Source organism: Canis lupus, chromosome 14, assembly GCF_003254725.2.
Source record: "Canis lupus dingo isolate Sandy chromosome 14, ASM325472v2, whole genome shotgun sequence".
NCBI lineage: Eukaryota > Metazoa > Chordata > Mammalia > Carnivora > Canidae > Canis > Canis lupus.
The window spans coordinates 23292159-23314681 of record NC_064256.1 but is presented as its reverse complement, the minus strand read 5'-3'; the positions used below and the strand labels follow the sequence as shown (position 1 = coordinate 23314681).

General features: G+C 38.3%; 1 protein-coding gene and 1 long non-coding RNA gene across 8 annotated transcripts in view; one reads left to right on the top strand and one right to left on the bottom strand.

Moving 5' to 3' along the window:
• UMAD1 (UBAP1-MVB12-associated (UMA) domain containing 1) overlaps positions 1–22523 on the bottom strand; it is a 360265-nt gene that overhangs the window by 72601 nt on the left and 265141 nt on the right. The window lies entirely within an intron of this gene.
• LOC112674859 (uncharacterized) overlaps positions 1–22523 on the top strand; it is a 103294-nt gene that overhangs the window by 41949 nt on the left and 38822 nt on the right. For 5 of the 7 annotated variants that reach the window (XR_003145617.3, XR_004804695.2, XR_004804696.2 and 2 more), the window contains 5 exons: positions 8753–8800; positions 10715–10811; positions 11585–11687; positions 12313–12422; positions 13838–14904. This is a non-coding gene — a long non-coding RNA (uncharacterized LOC112674859). Of the gene's footprint in view, positions 1–2859; positions 2968–8752; positions 8801–10714; positions 10812–11584; positions 11688–12312; positions 12423–13837; positions 14905–22523 lie in introns of those variants that run through there. The other 2 variants (XR_004804697.2, XR_004804692.2) reach the window with 2 other exon arrangements.

The following is a 22523-nucleotide window of genomic DNA, read 5'->3' as shown; positions in this document are numbered from 1 at the left end:
CCTTGTCCTTGATTCTTTTCCCTTCTAACATCTGATCTGGCAACAGTTATTGATTAAACCCACATCTATCTTCCTACTCTTTACCTAGCTCTGGAGGAAACAACTATGCCAACTGGTTTCCTTCTAAATTGATGTGGCTTCAGTGTGCTCAGCAATCCTACTGTATTTCTCTAGTCTGTTCACTCTACCGTTCTTCTTTTTTTTTTTTTAATTTTTATTTATTTATGATAGTCACACAGAGAGAGAGAGAGAAAGAGAGAGAGAGAGGCAGAGACATAGGCAGAGGGAGAAGCAGGCTCCATGCACCAGGAGCCCGACGTGGGATTCCATCCCGGGTCTCCAGGATCGTGCCCTGGGCCAAAGGCAGGTGCCAAACCGCTGCGCCACCCAGGGATCCCTCTATCATTCTTCAAAGCAACTTCTTTGCAAACCCCAGCCTTCCCTGACTCCACCTCCCTCTCTCAGTTGATGGCTTCCCTTTTTATTTCAAAGATTGATTGACTGATTGATTTTAGAGAGACAGCATGTAGGGTGGGGGAGGGGAGAGGAGCAAAGGGAGAGGGAGAGAGAAACTCAAGCAGACTCTGAGTTGAGCACAGAGCCTGAAAGCAGGCTTGATTCCATGACTCTGAGACCACAACCTGAGCCAAAACCAAGAGTCAGACACTCAACTGACTATACCACCCAGGTGCCCCCTTCTTATTTCACTGAGGCAATGGAATCTAACACTAGAGAGCTTCCTCATCCAAGTACCCACCAAACTCCCTGCATTTGTAATATATTCTAAGCTTTCCTTCTTGTGACTGGATTAATTATCCATGTTCATGTCTAAGGCCACCTGTCCACATGTGTGCAGGATCCCATCCCTTCTCCTCTCCACCTATCACTATCAGTGATTTTCTGTCATTTTGATTTTCCTCTTGCTCTAAGAACGGGCACATGCCATCAGGTTTTTTGTGTTTGTTTTTTTTTTTTTTTCTTAATACAAAACAGGAGCTTTCCTCTTCTGAGAAGATGAAGTTGATCTATTTTTCCATATTCCTCCAGCTAAGTAAAACTAAAACACTTACATATTACTCTCTCAATATAGTATTATGTATATATACTGAAAGGCAAGAGATGAAGGCAGACCAGCTAGGGACTTTGGGACACAGTGGTTAGTTCCCAATGTTTGTTTGTTTGCCTGCCTCATATATCCCAGACTTGGAGCTAAAAAAAGCTGGCAGCCCACAAACACCAACAGGCAGACAGAAAAAGCCCCAACAAAAGCCTGCTCTGTTTAGCTAAAGGACCAGGAAAGTGTCAGCCTAGCAAAATAGAAAACTTTTAAATTATCTAAAGTGCTCTACCCCAGCCAAAACCACAGAAAAAGCTGTGGCCCCACTCTCACTCATGCCAGCAAAGTCCTATTGGGAAACCTAGACTTCAGCTCTCAACAAGGCTGTACCAAGGCACCCCAACACCTGCCAAGGTGGCATCAGAGAAGGATAAGTAGGGAGCTGAGATTTTCATCCCCACCAGGCAGTAATGACACACATTTTCCCCTCTCCCTCCTCCCCAGTGCCAGTGAGGACCACACAAGAAGCCTGGACTTCCATCCCTACCTGACATTAGCAAAGCCTTTTTCCCCTCCCTGATGGGGTGCTGTCAGAGAAGGCCTCATGAACTTCAGGGCTTTCTACCATCCAGCAATAATGAGGCACTTCTGCCCCTCTAGCCACCAAGGTGTCAGTGGAGGCCCCATGGGGAACCAGAATTCCCACTCTTGCCAAGCAGTATTGAGGACCTGTAAGAGAGCATTAACTCTACCTGCTTGCATCACTGTTGTAGCCCCAATGCCTGGAACATTGCTTATCATGTGTTAGAAGCTAGTTGCATGATCCTGCTCAAGTCATTGATCCTTTCTGTGTTTCATTTTCCTCCCCTGCAAAATAACAGTATCTATTTATATGTTGTGTGGATTAAATGAATTGATGCATGTAATGCTCCTAGAACAGCACCTGACACGTGAAGTGCCAGCCATTGCTACTGATGCTGGTGTTGTCATTATTCATTCCTTACAAATTTATATGCCTCTTAAACAGAACTTTAGCCTTATCCCATGAGTTTTTATTTGTAGTATTTTCATTATTATTTTCTAAGTATTCTGTAATTGCAATCACATTTCCCCTTTTATGCCCAAGAGATCTATAGAAGAGTATTTTTAAATTTCCAAGTGGGTGGGAAATTTTTGTTTAAATGTTTGGTCCTAATTTGTAGTTTTATTGTTCTGTGGTCAGAGAATATGTCTGTGCACGTTGTACTTTAGGAGATTTATTGATGTTTTCTTTATAGTCTAGCACATGATCTATTTTTAAAAAATAATTTCTTCAATTAAAACAATTTTTCCCCTTTTCTTCATTGTGAAGGCTTTTATGCTAGGGATACATCCTATAAACATACTTTCCAACACACCAAACTAGACAGTTAAATGAAATAAGAGCTTCAATCATGTTGAGTTAAAATGCTTCATTCCTGTTCAATTTGCAGTAAGCACAGATTGCAAAGTTCCCCAGAGGGAAAGAAATGGGAACAGGCACACTCAGCCTTCAGGTGTGATTTGTTAGTTGTTCTTCTGCCTCTTTTCTCCTGCCAGTTTTCTTCTGGTGAAAGAATGCTTTTAATTTTAATTGTAGCAGACTGTAGCTTCCAAAAGTGGCCACAGCAATACTTCTGGTCCTACATGCTGTTCTAGTATTTTGCCACTTCCCATCAAGAGGTGAAGTCTATTTGCAGGATTTGCAAGATAGGTCATAAATGGCAATATGACCTCTATCTGGTTCTCTCTCTCTTGAGATGCTCACCCTTGGAGACCGGTCACCATGTTGTGAGGAAGCTCAGGCTACTTGGAGAGAGGCTACTTGTTGGCATTCTGGCCCACAGCCCCAGTTGAGGGCCCAGGGATAGCCACCATCAATCAGCAGACATGTAAGTGAGTCTGTAGATGATCATAGTCCCAAGCCATCCCCACAGTACCTTGTCTGAATCTATGACCCACAGACTCAATGACCACCATAGATAGTTGTTCTACATCATTGAGTTACACGGTGATTTGTTACTCAGCTAGTAACCAGATCACTAAGAATGGAGTGACCTTAATTAATCAGAAAATTCCATATAAAAGGAGGGTGTAATAATGAGAAAAACAATAGACTAGGACATAGGAGACTTGGGTTATAGGCTGGATAAGCCTTGGATCCTTGAACAAATCATGTAACCTTTCTGAGTCTTAATATCCATATCTACAATAGAGGCATTTGGACCTTCTAGGCCTCTTCTAGTTCTACAATTAATATCTTGATATAAAAAATTTAGCATTATAAAAGATTTGTTAGAGATAGTCCCTTTTCTTGATATATTGCATATATATATATTTGATCAATGATATTCTTGATTTCACAGTAAACTCCCACTGAGCAATCTTATTTTCTTCATTTCTAAACTATTGGAAATACATTTCCAAAGTATTGATATTAGAAAATAGGATTCTCAGTCCAATTTTAGTATAAAATAAGTTATAAAGCTGGCTAGGCATTTGCTGCAGAATGAGGGCTCCCCAATTTCCATTCACAGTAATATATTAAGCACTGCTTTGATTCCTTACTTTTATATTTTTCAGTGATCTCTGTCTACTATTTTGGGTGTTCTTTGTTAGTTACCAGGTGACATGCTGCCAGAATATGCTTACTGAGATTTTACTTCTCTGTTAAGATTCAGCATATTGAGAATTTTAAATATGTCTTGCAAAGCTAGATCTGCTGTGGGATATATAAGGCCAGTTTCTCATCAGTTGTAACTCTCTGGAAGCTGCACTGTTGGGAGGAGTCATCTATTATTCCACATACATTCCAGAAGAAGCTAAAGCAAGTGTTTAATGCGTGCTTTCCAACACACAATACTCCACGATCCCTAGAGTGTGATGACTTGGGACAGCTGCCCTGAGTCAATATTCAGGGGACCCAGCCATGCTGGCAGCTTGACAGTGACTCAAGGAGCACCAGCTGGGGCCCCATAACATGCTTGTAACACCCTCACAGAGAAACACTCTTAACTTTCCTCCCTTTCCTGGGCTATCCAGAATCACTATTCCCTTTGTATCCTCATGCTCCCACACACAGGACGAAGTTGGTGGGTTATAGTGATATAAATTGTATGTTTCCTGAGAAACAGTTGTTTCCTACATCTGTTTATGACAGTTGTATTTTGTTATCATAATGATGTGATTTCATTAAATATTACATAAAGAGGTGAAATATGAAGACAAAGAAAAGAGTTTTTTCTATGAAAAGTTGAAAGCTTCATAAAGTGTGAGTAATGCACATAGCTGCAAAAGATTGTGGCAAAAAATCTAGAAGGATTCTATACTCAGATTACTTTTCATTTATCTATAAGTTTTCACTCTCCTTTAAAGACATCCCTATTTTATGGGCCATCTGGGTGGCTCCATGGTTGAGTGGCTCAGGGTGTGAGCCACTCAGGATTAAGGGGGTTCCAGGATCAAGTCCCGCATCCGGCTGTCCACAAGGAGCCTGCTTCTCTCTCTGCCTCTCATGAATAAAGAGAGAGAAAGAAAGAAAGAAAGAAGAAAGAAAGAAAGAAAGAAAGAAAGAAAGAAAGAAAGAAAGAAAGAGAAAGAAAGAAAGAAAGACATCCCTATTTTAAACTTCAGTGAATATGTTCTAGGTATGCTTTATTCAAGAATGATGTCCTGGGCTCAAAGTTAAGGCCTTACCCCTCTGTCAAAAGATTGGTCAGTTGATATATACTTATTTGTATTCAGTTAAACAAAATGTTTGTAGAAAATGCCATTTTTTATTTGTTGCTTTGACCTGTTTTTTAACAGCCTAACTCCTGGTCCAACAGCCCATTCCTGAGGGATAAGTTGGCTTGGACTGTACATAGATTCAGCTCATTTCTCCTGTTTCATCACAGGAAATAAGGAACTGTCAAGATTGCCCTTCCCTGCTGCCAAACTACAAACTACCACTTTGTGATTCTGTTTTCACATCAAAGATACTCTCCAGCTTTAGCCCAGATCTCCCTAACTTATCCCCCCTTACTTCCTCGATTAATTCTAGAGGACTGTGATTCACTGAAGACCTCACTGGGATGGTGCCATATAAGTGCATGTACCTAGGGAATCCTCTGCTAGCTACCCAAATCTTAAAAAAAAAAAAAATTGCCCTAGGCAATATTCTAGTACCACATCTGGTTCCTCTCCTTACTTGACTAGAGGAGCAAAGCTAAGTCTCTTGGCATTTTGTTGATAAACTGGTAAACTGACTAGGGAGATTTTTCACAGGACTTTTTGTTTTTTAAAATTCTATTATAATTGGCATACAGTGTTAGATTAGTTTTGGGTGTCAATACAGCGATTCAACAATTCTATACATTACTCAGTTTCATAGCACTTTTGACTTGGGAATTTGTTGGCTTATGTATTTATGTATGCATTTATTTATGTATATAGTTATTTGAGTTCCTGCAGAAATTGAATGGGCTAGAGCATGTCATACTCAAACTATGGGCAGATAAACTTTTTCTATAAGGGGTCAGAGAGTAAATATCTTGGGTTTTGTGGGCCATAGGTTCTCTGCTTATAACTACCAAAGCAAACTGTCATAGCAGAAAAAAGTCCTAGGAAATACAAAAATGAATGGGAGTTACTATGTTCTAATACTATTTTATTTACAAACAGGATCACTAGTTTGCTGATCCCTGGAATCTATCAAAATACCTTACTATCTCCCCTACTAGTAATTAAACTTGCTCAAGTCTTTTCCCTAGGGGGGAAAAAAAAGGCAGCTCCACATCTCTGTAGGAAGTTGTCTTGTCCTCCCCATGTCTACTTCCCCACTTCTCATCTACCTTCAGGGCTAGGCAATCTGACCTCCATGCTCACCACCCACTGAAATTGTCCTTATCAAGGTCACCAGCAGTCTCTGTGTTGCTAAATCTCATAGACACTCCAGTCTTTTCTTTCTTACTCAATCTCTCCACAGCTTTCAACACAGCCAACCACTCCCTCCTCCTGGAAACACTCTCAGCTTCTGAAACCTCACACAATTGTTTTGTTTTTTCCCCTACAGCAGCAGCTACTGCTCAGTAACCAAAGGCTCCTCTCCTCTTCACAAACTACATGCTGGGGCTGCTCAGGGCTCCATCTGGGCCTCTGTTGCTTCTTTCCCTATTCTTTCCCTTGGGACCTCATCCATTTTGTAGCTTTAGATAGCATCTTGATGCTGAAAACCCCCAAATATTTCTTCAGCCCAGCTTTTTTCCCCCCAGTTCCTTTTCCTTCCTCATATAACCAATTGCCCACTTGACATTTCAAGTCTCCCAGGTGTCCTAACCATAAAGCGCTGAATAAGTACAATTGAATAAATAAATGAGTTTGCCAGGTTGCCCAAGCAGAAACCAGAGCTTAATCCCTAACTCCTCCCTTTTGCTCACTTCATGCATTACCCAAATATAAGCCTTCTCTTTCCTAATCATCTTTTGAATCTCTCCCTGCCTCCCTATATCTAATTCTTAGGCTGCTACAGCTGCATCTATTGCTAAAATATTGAAATACTTCCATATGGGTTGTAAAGGGCCACTGGCCTAAAGTCCAGTTCTACTAGCCCCACCTCTGAGATCCACCTGTCTGTCCAGCCTGGCCCCACAGAGACAGGCCCATTGGACCCTGCTTAGTGCTGAGGCTAGCACCCATCCTGAGGAGCAAATGCTCTTGCCAAACTGATTGTTAAATATTTTAATATTGTCCCTGCTTAATACCACTGTTACTAAAATATTCTGGCAGTAGGAAATAATCTCTCAATCAGATTACTGGAAAAGCCACCCAACTGATCTTCCTACCTCCTGTCTCACTCATCTCCAGATGTTAGCCAGAAGGATTTGTCTAAAATGCAAATTGATGGTATCATCCCCCTTCTTAAAATCTTTAAATGTAGTAGCTGTCAAGATAAAACCCCAACCCCCTTCATGATCTGACCTCTTCTCATTCTTCAAAACTCACCTCCTCAGAGATGTTGCTCCAATTCCACCTAAAGTTGGTTCTTCCTGTTATGCTCTCATAGCACTCTGCGTCATTGTATTGATCACAGTTTGACATTCTTAATTTCATTATATTTTTTTTATCTGTTTCCTCCACTAAACCACATGCTCCCTGAAGGCAGATGCCTTGACTATCTTGTGCACTGATAGATTGCTTACCCCTGAATATTTTTAAAAAAATATTTTTATTTATTTATTCATGAGAGACACAGAGAGAGAGAGGCAGAGACACGGGCAGAGGGAGAAGCAGGCTCCCTGCAGGGAGCCAAATGTGGGACCCAATCCCAGGACCCCAGGATCACACCCGGAGCCAAAGGCAGACATGCTCAACCACTGAGCCACCCAGACGTCCCCCGCTGAATATTTTTAAGTGAATAAATCTGTCCCTGAATCCCTTCTAGCATCATCCTTTGCCACTTTCTCCCTTGTAATCTATGGTTTAGCTATATGCAGCTGACAGATATTCCATAATTATTTGGTAATGAAATGAACTGTTCTCAGTTCCTTAAACATTCCTTATAAACAGCTCCCTTTTGCCTGAAATACATTTGTCTGCACCCTATGTTCTTTCACCTGGTAAACTCCTGCTTCCAGGTATCAACACTGTCATTCCACCCTCCAGGATGCCTTGCTATTAATTCCTACACGACAGAACTCATGATACTATCACTTAAATGTCTGATTCCTTTTCTAATTTCCCCCTGGTAAGCCCTATGAAGGCAAAGACTGTCATTTCTCATAGTTTCATTCAAAGTACCTTGCTAAGGGCCTGGCACTCAGTAGCTTATATTTAACAGAGCAATTCAGTCCTTAACTTAACGCAGCCAGCCCAAAGTCTTGAGAGGAAGTGAAATTATACTCAATTGCAGGCAATATACTACTTATAAGTGGGGTAGCTTCCCCCCAAAATGGGTTTATTTTTGTGGGGTTTTCTTCCCTAAGAATAAATTTTCCCTTCATATCGTGTGTCTGTGATGTGCAGTAATTTCTCCTGCAACTCATTGTCTGGCTTTATGGGCAGAAATTGGTTCATAGTGGAAAGTACAAAATGTATATTACTAAAAAAGATCCACAGTGAGACTAGGTTTTGTAACATCCTAAGAGAACATAAGAGGATAGCAATTTCTCTTCCTTGAGACATAGATATTTTTAATATATTCATCTGAATTCATGCAACTCAGTTAAAAAAAGAACCTCTCTACTCATTAATGGTGGTTTTATGGTTTCATTCTGCTGGGCACATAAATGTGTTACAATATAAATAAGCCAATGGCGTAATGAATCATTGCAGTCTTATTGTGTGTAAGTTTTTACTACAAATCTTGGCGGGTGGGGGGGAAACCTATTCATGCTCTGCATTTTTAAATTATGCTAATGTGATTAGTCATTATGGATCCTACTTACTTTTCATGATAGATGCAAGATATTTAAGCCTCCCTCGTACTGAGGGGTCTGATTAGTGCTCAAGACCCAATCAAGAAGCCGTTGATGAAGTTCAAATAGTACATTAAAAAGTTATGTATGACACAGGAGTTGATTGTTGCTTATGTAAGATTGTATAAACTAATGTAGTAAGTATAAATTGTATTAATGCTCATTTTTATTCTTCCATGAAAATTTTAGCCATTACCATAATCTTTGAATGTATTTTTTCCAGGATATGTGCAGGCCACTGTTTCTGCAATGAAAGTGTAAAAATGATGGGGTAAGCTGCCATTATTATTAAATATGAAAATTCGCACATAGCCACATTAGTAAACAGGAGTTTTCAAAACCCAGACTTCAACATAGTTCACCCATTCTTGCATTTTGATGTCATAATCAAGCAAAATGAAAAACAGAAAAGACACACTGTGGTTGATTATTGTTCTGCCAAATCAGATTGTCCCTGTCCTTGTCTTAGACCAATACCAAACTCAGAGGGAGAAATTGGGAGCAGGGAGAAAAATATGAATATGTGAGAGAGTGAAAGAATGGTCTTAGAATTTTAAGTGAGTCTAATACATTGAAGACTTCTTTAACAATCTCAGAAATAAAAGTCAGTAGAAATATATGCAGTATATGCCCCACTAAAGTATACACTTGATATTCAGTTTTTAAAGTAACTTCCTTAGAGCTAGAACCCCTTTTCAAAAGAAATCTTATGAAGAATCACATATATGTAATAGAATATATGAAATAAGAATATTTTTAGTAAACGTTTCATTGGTTGAAATTCAATGAAAAACAAGGCTGTTTTGATGAGTATCAGGAATTAAAATTAGGAGCTTAGATGACAATTATCTTAGATGAGCCTCAGCAGCCAATTTATATCGGCAATTTCTAAATGGTTGTATAGTATTGAGATTTTCTTGATTACAAAGGTAAAGTGTTGGAAATGATAAAAATATAAAAATATATATATATATATTTTTAAGTTGCCTTGTAATCTCAGGATACAATTCTATTTACAAATAATGAGGAGGAGCTTCATTTGCTCAGAGGGCTGAACCAAGAGTTACCTGGTGAGACAACTAAGCCTCTTTGTTGGTCTCTATTGTTAGTGACATTTGGTATGTGACACACATGAACGTGCCTATTTTAAAAACTATAGTTCTAAAAAAATAAAAAATAAAAAAAAAATAAAATAAAATAAAAACTATAGTTCTGTAATAGTTAAAAATTAAGTAAAATTCTAGTGAAATATTTTCTGTTCCCTTGAATCTCCTCAAGGATGCAGTAGGGTGGGGCAGAGTGAAAATAGTTTTCTAGCTGATTCTCTCAGTTGCAGTCTCCTTCACTATATATATTAGGATTTTAACAATAGATTTGCCAAACTCTCCTGTGCTCCTCGGTGTCACCCTGCTACAGATATAAATGGTGGATTCCTCTTGCAGTATTCTCTTAATTAATGGCATCACCATCACAGGAGCTGTGGTCCCCTTCAACTTCTTCGCCCCTAACATTTAATAGCTTGTGAAGGTCTATTCCTACCATCTTCAAAATATCAATGGAATCTACCCTTTTGTCTTCCATCTATCTACATTGTAGTGGCTTCCTGACTTTTTTGCAAACTTGAGCCTTACCCTATCTAGCCAGAGCTGCTACTCTGAGACATGCATTGGATTAGGTCATTCTCCTGTTTTAAAGCTGGTAATATTCTCTTGCACTTACCTGGGTAAGGCCAAACCCCTCAGCACAGTACAGAAGACCCTTCATAGTCTCCACCATCCTCCAACCTCATCTTCTAGTTCCTCCAACTTCTGTACCCCATCCCACTACACTGCATGGGCCTTATTCTTTCCATCTGTTTTCTTTGCTCCTGGAGACCTCTTACTCATTCTTCAAGATCCAGTCCAAACATGACTCCCTTTCCAAAGCATTTCTTGATTTCCCCAGGCAGCTGGCTCTGCAGCTTCCTTTGTACTCAATGTCATTGTAGTATTTTTTCCATTTATTGTTGTTGTTGTTCTGGGATCATCTGCTTGTGTGTCTGTCTTTTCTCCAAAATCCTACAGACTCTTAATGAGCAGGGATTGTATCTTATCCATTTTTTTATCCCAAGCACCTAGGATCATACTTGATATGTGCCTGAAACATGGGAAACCCTCAGTGCATATTTTTGAACTTTTTATTACAGTGTTTCATGTGGAGATTGTCCCTGTTTCTGATGGTGATACACTAGAAGAACCCACAGTGGCATCCTGTAGACTCCCTGTTGCAGTGACAGCACATGGGTAATTATCAGTTTCTTTTCTCCTCACTTCAGTCTCTCCATGCCACTGGGCATCTAGTTCCTTTAACTTCTTCCAAATGCATGAAGATATGTTTCAGAATTGAATTTCAAAACGCTTCTTCTCTATGGTGTTTTCTTCCCCAAATTTATTTATCCCATCCCATCCCCTCCCAGGTTATATGATACTTCCCTGATGTTTAGAATCTCAAACAGAACTGATTTCTCCTCCTGGTTTGAGGTCAGATTTTGTACTTATCCTGTTCCAAGTGCCCTCAGTGGAGAATCTCTTTCATTTTGTTTCCCCACTATATTGTATAATCCCCCCCAAGAGAGCTCATATGCAAGCCATGAGGGATTTGCAAACCTCAGATCCTCTGCCCCCATATTCCTTGAGCTCCTGAAAATGCTGTAGTACAGTTGGGATCTTAATTGTTTTTGTGTATTCACATGTAAATACTGTATCAGATTATTTTCCTTACTCATCTTTATAATTCAATAAAAATCCATCCCATGATCATCATTACTTCTTATTTACTCTTATTTATTCTTCTAGATCATTTGGATATTTTATAGATTTTTTCATTTTTATTTGCTTCATGATTTTACTTGAAGAGAATTTAATAACACCAAGATGGTTATTCTTCTTCATCCACTCAACTGCGCCCACCCCTTTTCAAGGCATAACATTTCCTATTTCCAATCCTCCCCGGGTTTGAAAAAAATAGTTTGGCAATGGTTCACTAAGAATTGTAATTTAATCCTTTGGAATAACAGGCTTTTCATCTGCGCTCTCTGCAATGATCCTGCGATCTGCCACACAATCAGTTCCTTAGAAAAGAACAATGCTACCAGAAAGAAAGAAAGTACTGGCAACATGGTAAAGAATATGAGGCCTTTTATAAGATTTGTAAATATAAATGAATCTTGATAACAAATGGCATCAAAATATGAATTATTGCTATTATTCAAAAGAAGAATCAGGACATTTTTGGCAACAAATGCAAATGAACCTGAGTGTCTGGGCTTTTGATCTGGACTGTGTAAACACAGGCTCATAACTAGGTAGTTTTGTGTTTATATTGGTGGAGCCTCTAAAGTTATGCTTACAGATCCAGGAACAATGTGACATTCAAGAAAGAGCAAACACAATCTTAAGTCTTACCTCCTATGTCCCTTGACTCCAGGAGTGTTTGTCCAAGTTATCCCTGTATTTTATGGAGCAGGTTATTGTAAAAATTGTACAGATGCAGTTCTATGTCTAAATGCTACACATATATTTATTTAAGTGGGATTGGTCTCTAATGAAATGTCCTCCTTTTGAGACAATTATAGGCCATTGGCAATCTGCATAGTAATTTATCACCTCATTTTCAGTCATTATCACTGTTAGTCAACCATGTGTTCCACAGTCTTAACATCACAGAGAGTTCACCGGGATTAGTTAGGTGTTTTAAGATTCATTATCATCACCATTATTACTACAAATCACACCATTTATTTAGCACCAACAATCTGCTGAAGAAAGCAAGTTGGCACAATCTAATGTGGATAAGAAACCGGCCTCCTGCATAAAAGAAGCCTGGGACTCCAGCTCCAGGCAACAATAAGTGAGGTAAGATGACTGGTAGGCTCTTAAGAAAGGGTACAGAAGTTACATAGTTTCAAACCCCCCATAATGTGGTCTCCTGGAAGGACAAATATTTTGCAAAACTCCTCTTATTTCTCCTAATGGCCTGATCAATAGAAAGTAAAGACAGCTGACCAGAAGGCATATTAAGATGAAAGGACTTGGACAAACTGCCTGTGTTTATGGCATAAAATTGTTTTTTTTTTTTTTTTCTGAAAAGCCTTTAAAACTAGAACCCTCTCAAAACTGTCTGAGCTTGAAGTTGGTGTATGAGTTTACTTGTCTCAGGGTTCTTCACTCTACTAGCATGGGGTACCTCTGTAACATACAGAGAAATGATCCATCCAGTTAGCTGAAGTGGGTGGCATGAGCCTGGCAGTCTGAGTTTAGCCATCAGAATACTATATGATATAAAAGGATACATTTTCTTCTGATCTAATTATTGCAAGCAATGTAAGGCTCTACTATGACTTACTTGGAGTATAAAGGGCACCTACTATAATATTCCTTAATTCATTTTATAAAATGTAAACATTTAAAAGTTCAGTGATTGTAATTATGATAATAAAATTTGAAATTTGACTTGGAAACTAAGTTAAACAAAAAGCAAAGAAAGGTTTTTCTTTTTGTTTGCTTTTGGTTCTTGTTTGCTTGTTTGTTTTTGGTCTTTCATAGAATGAGCCCAAGTCCTGAACAAAGCTTAAGAACTAAAGGAGTCATATGGGAAAAATGATTGTGTTCCTTCTCTGTATTTTTATTTGATGATTCTGAAAATTTGGAGTAAAGCAACAATTTATACCAATAAAAGTTTATTTTATACTTACTGAGAAACAGTAAATTCAAAATCATCTTATATTTGATAGTGAATAAAATCTGAGTTACTAATGAAATTCTTAGTTCGCATGAAAATCACACATTTTTATTTATATAGGATACAAATTTTGACATTTTGAAAGAATTACACGATAAAATAGTGGTATTGGGGGCTGATTTTCACATAGGATAAATATTCAGTCTTTTATGTGTACTTAGAACTCCTGGTTACAGTAATACTGACTTACAGCTAAGGATACTCCATATGTTAATAAGCCCAGGTTTTCTATAATAATTAAACATTCATAGTCCCTTTATTTCACTCCAATTAGCATCTGTGCACATAAACGTAACTGAGGAAAAAGAAAACCTTTTTTCTTTACTTGAGTATTTCAGTTTGGTGTTCTTGGTGTGAGACATATATATTTTATAGAAAATGACTGCAGAAGAAAAAAAGTAATGCTTGAGAAGATAGAGAGTCCAAGAATTCTTAAGTTTTTGGGAAGATATTAGATATAAATATAAAAAAATTGGTGGGTTTTTTAGAAAGCAAAGTGAACAAATATATTTCATTACTTTTTTTATAGCCTGGGAAGAACATCTTTCTACAAACCTACACCAGCTGAAAAAAACCCTTCCCAAAATGACTGGTGCCATGTGTGGGGTTACCAGGAGCAGGAAGAAGTGTTTCAGAGGACAGAAAAAAATTGAGTACAAATATTGTGGTTTTTCATTGTCTTCATAAAAACTGAGTTTTTCAGATCTTGGACCTGGAGGGTAATTTACATAACCAAGTATGAGAGCTCTCACAGAATGATTGCACACCTGCATTTGGCGAAACAGAAAGAAAAACTCTTGTTGAGTAATGTACCATATGCAAATTGAGGGATCAAAGGAGCACGACAGCTGGTATGCAAAGAATATTTTTCAGATTCTTAGGGAACATCAGTCTGGAGGCATTCAAAACCTCCACCAGACTGGCAAAAGTACACTGTGCAACTTGGGTGATCTTAACTTGGGTATGAATGAAACTGGCTTTTGGAGAAATAGATAAATGTTATGGCCAAAGTCCAAAACTCATTGGAATTGATAGCTGGACATCCAGCAAAGTGGGAAAAGTTATTAACAAATTCATTAATTAGGATCCTCTTTACATTTCTACCCCCAATTAAAAACCTGTATAATCTGCACTCTTTTTATTTCAATTTTTATTGCTAGAAAGAGGTTACTTGAATTTCACAAAGACATGTCAGTGGCACAGTTCTCATTTTTCTAGGGCATATCTTCCGTCAACATTTATATTAAAGACATCCCGTTTGAAGGCTAAGCCCTTAGGTGAGAAAAAAAAAAGTCATTATTCATCATAAAGGGACTGCTAACAGGACCTTAGAGGCATTGTTGTCAATGGAAATTGCTCTGGACCCACTGCAGATTCCAACTGCTCATCTGTTAAATGGGGAGAATAACATTTGCCCTGACCATGTCACATTTGTTGTGAACATCAAAAACAAAACAAAACAAAACAAAAACAAATAGGTGAAGGCAGTTTGTAATGTGTAAGATGATATATACTGCAAGAGATTATTATTAATTAATGAATTCACTAACAGTGATTCTTAATTTATGGATATTAAAGAAGTCTCAAATCCACAAAGATCAATGTAATTATTATAATTATTTGACCCTTGTATTTATTTTGGTTAATAATCACATGTATCTCCTATTTAGGCAAGAAAGCTGAATTTCCTTTCTGAGTCACCCTATATTTAAGTCTGCCTTTTCTGTGTTTGTGAAACTCAATGAACTCCACCAGGACATAAACAGGGAAGTGCCACTGTTGATTAAAATATTGGCACTTATGTCCTAAATCTAATCACCAAAGACAAGACAAAACAAAACAAACAAAACTAATGTCCTATTCTATGCAATCCCAGAACCCTGATCTACTGACCAAAAAGCTACCATGGTAGGCAAAAATTACACAGACCACTGCTATTCTATGTAAGCTTTATAATAGCCCATTCATAATATATTAGGAAGCATCATCAAAAACAATCAAGATCTGTGTTCATGGAGCACAATTAATTGTTGTAGATTTTATTTTTCTCTTTCTAGAAAATTTACAGGTGGACCTCTGGTCATGAAATTTCTAGAAGTCCTTGGCCATACAAGTAAGCTTTGAGGGGTAGAAGTAGATAAGCCCTGGAATGAATTTTCTTGGCTCAAATTTTTACATGCTTATCCTTTGTCAACTTTCTTGCTTTTATATTTTCTACATACTCCATCATTTACTTTAAAGAGGGAGAAGGCCTAGTAACTGAATGTATGTTTTGCAAAGAATCAGTGGCCTTTTTCTTATAGTAAACCCAGGTTCCAATAATGACCTGTGCAATGTTCTCTTTCTCCACCACTCTTGACATGGCCTCTGGACTTGAAGTCCTGTGGCTTCCTTTCTCTGTTGTCTTCAAGTAATGGACCTTCTCATTTCACCAGCTTAAGGCTAGCTGGGCCGCTCTGAAACCATTTTTTTCATTTGTAAAATAAGCACCCTTAAGTTGAGGATTTCAAAGGCTCTTTTAGCTGTGACACACTCATGATTCCTTGAGCAATGCCTCCAAAAATAATCCAATTTTTTCAATGTATGATCCTGATAAACAAACTCACAAAGCTTGGGGGTAACTACCAATATCTATTATGAAAAACTTCCACCTCTTTTATTAGCTTGAGCTTAATAACTAACAAGCATCTGGTGACAAAAAGCCATGACTAAAATAAACATTTTTGCAAAAGACCATTCAATTCCATCTTATTGGAACCACTTGCCTACCCCATGGTAATAAATGTGGAGTATTTCACTGTGAACAATTACATTTTGAATGACAAATATTTACTGTGGTGATGGTCACTGGAATACCTACTGGTAGTAGAGCAGCAGTGCTAATTATTAGCTAACCACTTTAGCTGGCTAATACCTAATCTAAGCTCTGTCAGCAACTGGTTAAGTAGCCTAGAATAAAATTCAGTTTCCTTACCTGGGATTGGGAATTGGGCCACTGACCCAGCTCTTGGAAAGCATTTGTAATCACTCCAAGTCTCAGAGGACAAATGACCACCTGGGATCATCTGAGCCTCTTTGGGGATGCATTTACTCTTTGGGGCCATTAGGGGAACCATTTAGGACTGTAGCAATGATTTACTAATGTTGCCCCAGTGGCCCCAAAGGGTTAATGCACTTTCCATATACCTCTTGCTTTCTCTGTGTAAATCAACTAATCTATCAGATCTATCAGATGGTGCCTTTGATGAGTCAATTTGCTTGACACAGGTGGGCATTTTTCTTGCAGATTGTACTTGCCTCTTCTTGGCTCATAAAAGAACAAGAGCCAAACCCCCACAGACATCTACATAGCATTCTACATCACAGTACTTTGGGATTAGTTATGAAACACAGAGCTGTTAACCACTTGAAGCTTCCCATGCTGCTCCTGTATTTGCTAATCTTTAGAAGAATAACACTGAATGGTGGTATTGGAGTTATTTGATAATCTTGACTTATGTATCTCATTATTAATAGGTATAAGGTGTGAACATCTATCTAATTGTCCTCCTCTCCTTCCATCTGGAATCAGAGAAAGAGGATTTTTAAGAAGATGAATCCTTCTGGATTGTTTCCTATCTGCTGTCTCTGAAAGTAGCATTTTAATCAAATATTCCTACTATCTCCTGCATCATTAACCTTTTTAAAAAAACATTTTGTTGTGTTACTATTTTCTTCCAAACTGTGTGAAAAGCTCTAATCTTAAATAAATCCTACCCTCCCTGGACTTTATGTTCCTTTTTGCTTCTTTCTTTCTCTTTCTGCCCTTTCCCATTTATTCTTGTGAAAGAGAAGCCCATCCTTTTGCTCTTTGCTTCATCATTCACTCTATCATCCACTGTAGCCTACTCTATTTGTGCTCATCATCGATAGGAACTAGATGATTTTGGTTTTTGAGAATCTACAAAGTGTTTGAGATCTATAGGAAAAATTGATTGGCTTAAATACAAAAAGAAAACTAGAAAATTTTAAAGAGTGATAATTCCATAAGGAAAAATACTGTATACCTAAATTCATTTGTGATACATTTAATGTAGAATTTGATACATTTTAATGTTTGCTACAATATGGGGTAAGATCTCCAAAAATCAGCCTATTCGGAGTTTAGGAGAGTTTTTGATGGTTCTGTTCAGAGATACCCTAATTGCCAAATCCATGTGACTATTTTCAGTCCTTATTTAAAAAAATGAAACTGCATTTAATAATGTTAACCATATCTGCCTTTGTCTTTTCTTCTTTTCTCTTTCCTTGTTTGTGTAATATCAGCATCTTCCAGTTTTTAACCAACCTTTTTGAGCACTCCTGCTCAGTCTCCTCTGGATTTTTTTCCCCAGAGTTCCATCTTGACTGTCTCCTCACTTTATCTACTTTCCTTGGCAATCTCATCCATGCCCAGTTTCTTGGGCTCCCTTATATTCTGAGTTCCATCACTATCCATGCTGGTACAACAACCTCAACTGCTCTCATCTTTTTTTTTTTTTTTTTGCTCTCATCTTTGACCTTGAAAGTCTTCTCTTCCTCTCGTCTTCCTATATGAGTAAATGATACCCTATCCAACCAGAAATCTGGGAAACCTCTTATACCTTTCTTTCTCTCACATTTTATATCTAATTAATCAGCAATAAAGTCAACTCCCTTGTCCTCTTGAATATCTGTCTCCTTCTCTCCACCTCTTAAAAACGGTTCTGGTTTTGTCATCCCTATGTTCAATCCCTTCAGTGGTTCCCACTAACTTGGGACAAAGCCCCATTCTTACCATGACTCATAAGACCCTCCATAAACTGGCCTCTGCCTGCCTCTCCAGGATCAATTCCAGCCACTCTTCTCTCCCACTCTGTCCAATCCATATACTGTAGCCCGACTGGTGTTCTTCTTACTTCACCGTCACAATGATCTCTTCCCTTTTCATAAGGAGCTCCTCACCCTGGGACATCTTTCCATCCAATCTTTCCCTAGACAGGCCTTCCTTGAATCTCCAGATCATGTCTGCTTTCCCTATGCCCCATTCCATTCACCACCATTAAATTCTCATTGCACTGTGGGCCTCACCTATGGTAGTTCTCCAACACCACTTTAAAGTCTTTGTTCAATGTCTGTTTTTCCCAATAATAAGTGTACTTGATACTTAGTAATTTCTATGTGCCAGAGAGTTTTATTTATGTTATTTTATTTACTTCTTAAAGATTTTATTTATTTAAGAGAGAGAAAATGCGTAAGAGAGAGAGCACAACCAGTGGAGGAGCAGAGGGAGAGGGATAACCACTGAGCAGGGAGTCTGACTTTGGGCTCTACCCCAGAACTTTGGGATTATGACCTGAGTCCAAGGCAGATGCTTAATTGACTGAGCCACCCAGGTGTCCCTGTATTATCTCATTTTAATCATCACAACAATTATGAAGTAGGTTCAATTTAATAGTAAAGGAAAATGAAACTCTGAGACATTGTAGCCACAATTAATATTGCTTTAGTGAATCAGTAAGCTCCACAGGGGTAGGGGCCATATCTTGTACCTCTAGAACCCAACAGATGATTGGTATATAATAGCCAACAAGATGTTGCTAAGGTAATACGGTCCAAATTCCTAGGGTGATATACAAGGTCCTCTGTTACCTTACCCTGACCTACCTCTCCAGCCTTTTTCCCCAGTAGGCTTGTCTCTTCTTCCCTAGGTCCTATCCTCTAGCCACATAAGCAGTTCCATGAACAGCCTAGAGTGACTCACACTTCTGCCTTTTGTATGTTCATTGACTCACTCATTGATTCACTCAGTCTTCATTCATTCATTTATTGAATAGCTAATGAAGGCCAGGCAGAGAGGAAAGTCCTAGGATAGATGTACACGATAGGAACACAGAAAAGGGATATGTAAGTAAGACTGAGGAGTCAAGAAAGTCTCCCAAGGGAGGTAACAACTCTAAAATTGAGTTTTCATTTCCCTAGAATGTGCATATCTTAATGCAAACCCCTACTTCCTTTCAGGGCTCTGCTCCAATGTCTCATGCAGTGGTCTCTCCATGTAAAATTTGTAGACATAGCATACTACGTGTTTCTAGATGATGACCTCCCCATCAGACAGTCAGATCCTCTACTCTTAGTCTCAGCATAGAGGAGATACCTAATAAAACAATGATGAAGGAACAAGCAAAATAATCACCCTTTTGCTGAAAACACTTCAATTCATTGCACAACTCTGTGCACTTACCCAAAACCATAGAATTTGGATTCATTTTCAGAAGAGACACATTTCCTTAACATACAAATTACAGAGACTGGAGAGAACTGACACCAAGCATCATCACATAATTTTATTTTAGGCATGGATGTATAAATAAAAACACTTAGGGGGACACACACACACACACACACACACACACACACAAATACATACACTGACCCATATGCTTTTGTCAATTTGGTAAATAATTACTTAAGAAAATAATTCACACTATCAGGCACATTCTCCTGAAAGTTCTGGATAATGTGGAGAATATTAAACAACAGAATGTTAGTTAGTATATTTTCTGAAGGCAAGATCATCCTAATGATTCTCCCATTGATGAAAAAGGACTCTTCCCATCATTAGAAACAGACTAAATGTTAGGCTGCTAATGTGTTTTGTACATGGGTGAAAAAAATCATGCCATTTATACATTTTGGACTAACATCAAAGCACACTTATGTCACACTGTTCTTTTTGGGTTTGTCATATGGAGGGCTCTTTGAAAGTTGTAATGAAATGCAAGCTTACCCCAATGTCCCCTTTTCTACTCATCATGAAGGATATCTTTGACTCTTGGGGGAACCAGAGTTCTTATAGGAGGAGCTGCTGAGGGCATGCCTGGTGTTCTGCAATCCTGTTTCTGTTTAAGAGTATAACCCTGAGCTACTTTTCTCTCTCTCTCAGGATAAATTTTTTCACCTGCCAGACAAATAGGTTGGACTGGAACAGGGTTAGCAGATGTTTTTGGTAAAGGGTGAGAAAGTAAATATTTTGAGTTTTGGACCACATGGTCTGTGTTGCAACTACTTAACTCTGTGATTGGAGTGTGAAAGCAGCCCTATAAAAGTATGTAGACAAACAGCCATGCCTGTTCTCCAATAAATTTTTTTATTTACAAAAACAGGCAGTGGGCCAGATTTGGCCAGTGGGTCATAGTGGCAGGCGCCTGGGCTAGATGAATTCTAGGATCCCTTTTCCCTTTTTTCTGCCATGTATTCAGTTTAAATCATTGTGTGAGAGTTCAGAATTGGGAGATAACCGGGGGAAAAATGGAGCACACTTTAAAGAATCATTGGCTGGATGAGATTACTATATTTGACTTATCTTTTCACTTGGAATCTTTTAACTTTGTAGCATAATGCCCCTATTATATTTAGCAATTAGAGTGCCATCACAAAGTAAAATGTAAAACCATTATTCCTTGAAAAGAGAAAAGGCTTGCGGTATGAAATGATGCATGCAAGGAGTGTGGGTGATAATTTACTCATATAATCATTTCTATTTCAGTTCTATGGCAAGTATTTCTGGAGATGGCTCACACGGCAAGGAGATCTTTAAGATGTGCACACCATAATTAACCTTTTTATATACTCTGATAGAAATATCAATAGTCTTTTCTCCACGTTAGCAGTTTTAACTTTACTTATACAGTCTATGGAATGATTTGAATTAAAGAATGACGATTATAAGAAAAAAAAACACAAACCCTTTATACCTTGCGTTTAAAACAAAACATGCATATTCTTCCTGTTACTTTTATATCATGCTGAAGTTCTAGACAATGAATGCCTCTATCTCTTTTTTCTCCCTGGCAGAGAGGATCAGACAACTAGCTAGTGCTTCTGTCATATATAGACCAGTGATTCTCAAAATACAGTTTCTGGACTAGCAGTATCAGCATCACCTAGGAACTTAGAAATGCAAATCTTCCCATCCTACCCCAGATTTACTGAATGAGAACCTCTTGGCGCGCAGCCCTGTAGTCTGTTTTAACAAGGCCTCCAAGTGATTCTGATGCCTGATAAATTTTGAAAACCACTCAATGGATTAATACTTTCTAGAAACCAAAATTAAGTGGAAGACCTGGCCTCCTACAAAGAGCAAATGACCCTAGGGTTTGCATATGTAGAAGGTGTAGAATAAAGACAATACGCCTCTAGCTATATTACAAGAAGAAGGGAATTGAGGAAGGAAAACGATAGGGAAGGAGAGAGACACAGAATTTTGGTGAATAGGTAGACCCAGAAAACCTCAGAGGTTCCATCTGCAGAGCTACCTAAGTTCATACATATCACTACTACCTCCTGCCTCAAAGTCATTCATTCAACAGCCCTCACCGTGTTCCATGGGTGAGGATGGTGCTTAGGGATGGGGAGGGGAACATGGAAATGAAGAAGATATTCTCTTTGCCTACCAAAAATTCACAATCTTGGAGTGAAAAAAAGATAAATGGCTCCCTTGAGAATCTGCAGTGAGCACCTCATAGGCCAAATCAAAAGGGAGAGGCTGGATCGCAGGAGCGAGAGACAGGATGAAGAGGGGAAAGAAAGGGATAAAGGAATAGAAAGAGTGAGCATGAAACAGTTTTATTTGTACTAGAACATTTCAGAATTTGCTTTTAATCCCTCCAATTATTCAATGGCAACCTCTGCTTTGATTTGAAGATCTGGACTCCTGATGGTTCTTTATTCTCACTGCTCTTTTGAACAGAACCACAGAACTGCATCTAAAAGTCTTTCCTTCCCTTATGATGCTTACAGTTGTCAAAAAGCAAAAGAAACTCTAGACCTAAACCATTAAGCTATGTATGGGTCAGAAACAACATATTCTTATACTAACATCCCCTGGTCATCTTCCTAGTTCTGTGACATAGTATTAATCCTGGAGCCTTATCTGAAAATTATCTTTGCATCTACCAGGAGAGGGTTATAGATGAAACCATGTTATTAAAAACTAACACCAAATCAAATATCACAGTGCTTTTAGAACATGGATGATTTCTAGAAGTCACCTTACCAAACAGACTAAAACATTTTGAAGAATGATTTTATTATTGTAGTCAAATAATATGTATCTCCATTATTCAAAAAAAAAATCAAGCAATAAAGGTACAAAGAAAGAAGCAAATAATTTCCCAAAGTACAGATGACTAACATTTGGTGAAAAGAATGCATAA